The sequence below is a fragment of the Balaenoptera musculus genome, chromosome 11, assembly GCF_009873245.2.
Source record: "Balaenoptera musculus isolate JJ_BM4_2016_0621 chromosome 11, mBalMus1.pri.v3, whole genome shotgun sequence".
Lineage (NCBI taxonomy): Eukaryota > Metazoa > Chordata > Mammalia > Artiodactyla > Balaenopteridae > Balaenoptera > Balaenoptera musculus.
This window is the reverse complement of record NC_045795.1, coordinates 31409028-31414419: the sequence shown is the minus strand read 5'-3', so window position 1 is coordinate 31414419 and position 5392 is coordinate 31409028.

Here is a 5392-nt window from a genome sequence, read left to right as displayed (position 1 = left end):
AAAAACTCCAAGGCAGGTGTCTGATTTGCGCTGCTGACCTGGACACATGGCTGGCGTCCAACCACCCTTCTTTTGGTCTGGAGGACCTGTGAGGTCAGCATCCCCATGTGACCTGGGCAAGAGACTTCTTGTGTGGAGCCTCAGTTTCTCCATCAGGGAGAGGAGAGAGTAGCAGGAGGGGCCTGTTATATTCACAATGCCAGCCTCTCCACCACCCTCCCCCGGCATCCCTGTCACCTCTGCCTCTACCCCCTGCCCTGAGGAAATTGTGGGACCACTCAGAATGAGGAACAGGGACATGGGCACACACTCTGAATTGCTGAGACCCACACAAATGGGACAGAGATTCAGGGGAGAAAGGCTGTGCAGAGCCACAAGTTCCACACTGGTCCAGGAAGGCTTCCCGGAGGAGGAAGATCCCAGGACAGCTGCTTCCAGAAAGGGACTTTTAGTGGGCTGCTCTGGAGGGGGAGAGGCAAAAAAATAGGGCCACAGTAGTCGACCAAATACTGTCATTATTATTTGTTGTCATTGTTGATGCAATTTATTGAGTGGTTATTATGTGCCTGGACTTACACTAAGTGACTTCTATGCTTGTTAAAGCATTTACTCCTCAGAGCTGGCTGTGAGGTCAGGCGTGGGTTTGCTGTGAGAGTTACATGAGATAATGTATGTCTAGTGCTCACTTGGCCCAGTGCCCAGCACATGGTAAACACCCCATAAATGTCAACTGTAATTAATACTATGCTCATTAATAGTACCTACAAAGCAGGTGTGGTTTTCCTCTTTTTATGAGTGAGGACACAGGCTCAGGGAGGGTATGGGGTTTGCCCAGGTATACTGGGCTGGGAGGGATCTTGGAGAGGTTCTCCTGAGGGAGACTGGAGAGGGAGGGTCTCCAGACCCTCCAGTTCAAGTCTGATCCATCCTCTAACATCCAACTCAAATTCACCTTCTAAGAAATTTCCTGTGACCATTGTAGCCCGCCCTCCAGAGGCCCACAGAGTATACAGCGTGTATAACAGGAGCCAGACGACCTGGACTCCCGTCCTGGTTCTGCCACTCACTTGCTGTGCATCCCCAGGGGAGGCACCTCTCCTCCTTGGTCCTGTTTCCGTATCAGTAAACTCAGGGAGCATGACCAGGTGACCCCTAAGGCCCTGGAGCATCCTCCTGCCCACCTGCCACCCACCGCCCACTGCAGAAAACAAGAAAAGGAGTCAAAGAACTCCCAGAAAGGAGGGGAGACTCAGAGGAGGCGGAGAAGGAGGAAGAAGCAGGTACCCCAAAGGCCTGCAGACTGTCAGCAAGAAACGGCCAACAGTGGGGACAGCAAACAGAGAAAAGCCTGATAAAAATCGCCCGGGTGTCCTGTATGTCAGATCCACAGTCTTGGGAAATGTGGACCCCAGGGGGCATCCCAAAGTCCCAGGGCTGGAGTCGCTGCCGGGCCAAGGGCAGGGGAACAGAGAGCCAGCCGGTGGATGGGCAGAAATTGGCTGAGTTTCCAGCAGGGAGCACACACAGCAGTCCCCGGAGGCCACAAACAGCAGTCTCACCCTTTATCCCTCCATCAAACCGTCCTGAGGACCTACTGTGCACCGGTGACACTGAGGAGCAAGGCTGCCTCCTGGGCACCCACAGCCGAGGGCACGACCAGCCAGACAGAGATGGGAGTGCTCGCTAGGGCCAGCACTGTTCTTAGCACTTTCTATGTGTGAACTACAGGCAGACCGCAGAGATACTGGGGTTTCCATTCCAGGCCACCACAATAAAGCAAATATCGCAATAAAGCAAGTCAGACGAATTTTGGGGGTTCCCAGCGCACATAAAAGTTACATTTACACTGTAGTCTATTAATGTGCAATAGCATTATGTCTAAAAAAGTGTACAGGGCTTCCCTGGTGGCGCAGTGGTTGAGAATCTGCCTGCCAATGCAGGGGACACGGGTTCGAGCCCTGGTCTGGGAAGATCCCACATGCCGCGGAGCGACTAGGCCCGTGAGCCACAATAGCTGAGCCTGCGCGTCTGGAGCCTGTGCTCCGCAACAAGAGAGGCCGCGATAGCGAAGAGGCCCGCGCACCGCGATGAAGAGTGGCCCCCGCTCACCGCAACTAGAGAAAACCCTCGCACAGAAATGAAGACCCAACACAGCCATCAATCAATCAATAAATAAATAAAATTACGAAAAAAAATGTACATACCTTAATTTAAAAATACTTTATTGCAAAATATGCTAGCCATCATGTGAGCCTTCAGCAAGTTGTAATCTTTTTGCTGGTGGTAAGTTCTAAATACTAAAGTGTGACCCAAAGACACAAGGTGAGCAAATGCTGTTGGAAATATGGCCCCGGTAGACTTGCTTGACGGACACAGAGTTGCCACAAACCTTCAATTTGTAAAAAATGCAATATCTTCGAAGCACAATAAAATGAGATGGGCCTGTAACTGAGTCCTCAGAGGTGCCCTATTCCAAATTTATAGATGAGAAGCGTGAGGCCCGTGGCCGAGATGTCACTTGCCCCAGCTAACACAACCTGTACACAGTGGAGCTAGGACAGGGTGAAAAAATCTTAGGATGTTATGGGAGCTTAAAGGCAGGACATCTTGCCTCATTCAAACATTTTAGTGTTCAGCTGAGAAAACTGACATGGAGAGTGATGACTCAAGGACCCACAATTAGGCCAAAATGACTGGCGTGGTACCAGACACCTTCCCCTGAGGTCATGGAGTTAAGCCAGAAACACCCCCATCATCCGCTCTGAGGCATGCCAGTGGCCTAACCATGCCAAGAAGAATGTTATGGGTTGAATTGCATCCCCCAAAAAGATTTGTTGAAGTCCTAATCCCCAATACCTCAGCATGTGACTTCGTTTGGAAATAGGGTCATTGCAGAAGTAATTAGATAAGATAGGGTCATGCTGATCCCACTACTGGGCATATACCCAGAGAAAACCATAATTCAAAAAGACACATGCACCCCAATGTTCATTGCAGCACTATTTACAATAGCCAGGTCATGGAATCAACCTAAACGCCCATCGACAGACGAATGGATAAAGAAGATGTATATATATATATACAGTGGAATATTAGCCATAAAAAGGAACAAAATTGGGTCATTTGTAGAGACATGGATGGATCTAGATACTGTCATACAGAGTGCTGTCAGTCAGAAAGAGAAAAACAAATATATATTAACGCATTTATGTGGAACCTAGAAAAATGGTACAGATGAACCGGTTTGCAGGGCAGAAATTGAGACACAGATGTAGAGAACAAACGTATGGACACCAAGGGGGGAAAGCCGTGGGGGGGGTGGGGGGGTGGTGTGATGAATTGGGCGATTGGGATTGACATATAAACACTAATATGTATAAAATGGATAACTAATAAGAACCTGCTGTATAAAAAATAAATAAAATTAAATTTTTTTAAAAAGACAGGGTCATGCTGGAAAAGGGTGGGTCCCTAATCCAATACAACTGGTGTCTTTATAAGAATAGGAGAGAGACACAGAGAAGGCCATGTGAAGGCACAGAGATGCACAGGGAGAACGCCATGTCAGTGGCTTCTGGAAACGAGGAGGCTTTCAAGATAAAGAGGTCTGGTTGGAGTGTCAGGGACAGCCCCTTCCTGGCAGTCTTGGGCGGAAGAAGAGGGTCTCAGACTTATCCTGACGGGATGATGCAGTGAGGACAGCCAGCCTCGTGGTGACTTCCAGAGTGCGGGTGCTGGGTCTCCTGTCCCCACAGGGAGATGGCCCTTGGACTGGTGGGTGGGGACCAGGCAGATGGAAGGGGCCAGGTTAGCGACAGCACCAGCTTGTAGGGGGACAAGTGGGAAGGAGGCAGCTATTAAAAACGTGCCACTGGACTTCCCTGGTGGCGCAGTGGTTAAGAATCCGCCTGCCAATGCAGGGGACACGGGTTCGAGCCCTGGTCCGGGAAGATCCCACACGCCGCGGAGCAACTAAGCCCGTGCGCCACAACTACTGAGCCTGCACCCTAGAGCCCACGTGCCACAACTACTGAAGCCCGTGTGCCTAGAGCCCGTGCTCCGCAACAAGAGAAGCCACTGCAGCGAGAAGCCCGCGCACCGCAGCGAAGAGTAGCCCCCGCTCGCCACAACTAGAGAAAGCCCACGCACAGCAACGAAGACCCAACGCAGCCAAAAATAATAAAAAAAAAAAACGTGCCACTGACCTAGGAATCCCACTGCAGTTGGAGAGTTCTGGGTGGGGGTGGGAGTCCTCCGTCCCCTCCCCCCAGAACCTTCAACTGTCAAGCACCATGCGAGCCACCAGCAGGCCGCACTCCCCAGGTAGGCGTTGATGGGGTTTGTCCCACTCCTGTCCCTGGCAGACTAGGGCCTCCCCCCAGGGAAGGGGCTGTGTCCCCTTGAGGGTGACTCCTCCATCAGACTGGGTGCTCCTGAGGCACAGGAGCCAGGCCTCTTCCTCAGCTGGTTTGGGAAAGAACGGGCCACGGATGGTCAGACCTGCAGGAGCCCAACCTCGTTGTCACCACTGAGAGTTTGGAGTCGGGGAGAGGAGAGGGACCGGCCACCGCGCTGTCACAGCCACCTGGGAAACAGGCTTGTGTGAGGGAAGCCCCCGTGGCCATGGCCGTGGCTGTTAGAGAAATAAGGGGCACCCCAGACCCAGCCTCCAGGCTTCTTGGGAAGTGCAGGCCGAAGGGGAGACCCCAAGCCCAGTCTAGACAACATCTTCGTTTGCTCTCTGCTCTGGAAATTAAGCTGTCCCTAAATCTACAGGTCCCCAGTCTGATGGGGGAAGACAAGACATGCCCTGTCTTGTCCAAAAATCGTCCTATACATTCACGCCTTGTTTTCACATATTGCTCTGGCAATCTGCCTGTCCTTCCCACAGACAGCCTTGTCTGTCTGTCTGTCTCAGCTTGCCCATGGCCCTGGCCCTGAGACATTCTGGGAGATAACTGTGGTGAAGTGTGTGTGTGTGTGTGTGTGTGTGTGAGTCCTCCCTGCCAGCCACTGAGTCAGGAGTGCAGGCCCGGCCGACAGAGTATGCAGGACCTTAGGCAGGTTTGGAGTCAGGACAGTGACTCCTCGGCTGGGTGATGGTCCGGGGACGGAGGGCTCCCGGGAGATGAGGGAGGTGACATTTAACCCTCATCGCCTTGGTCTGCCCTCGGATGTTCTCCAATTTTCTTAGACACCAGCACCTTCTGTGGTCCTTCCAGACCCCCTGGAGAGCTCGGCATGTTCACTCCTGGGGGCAGCCGGGCAGAGGGCAGCCCCATGGTGGAAGGGCACGGAAGGTTCCCTCACCGTGCGGGGTCTTGGGCCATTCACTTAGCCCAGGTTTCTCACCCTCCACACTCTTGACATTGGGGGCAGGATAATTCTTTGT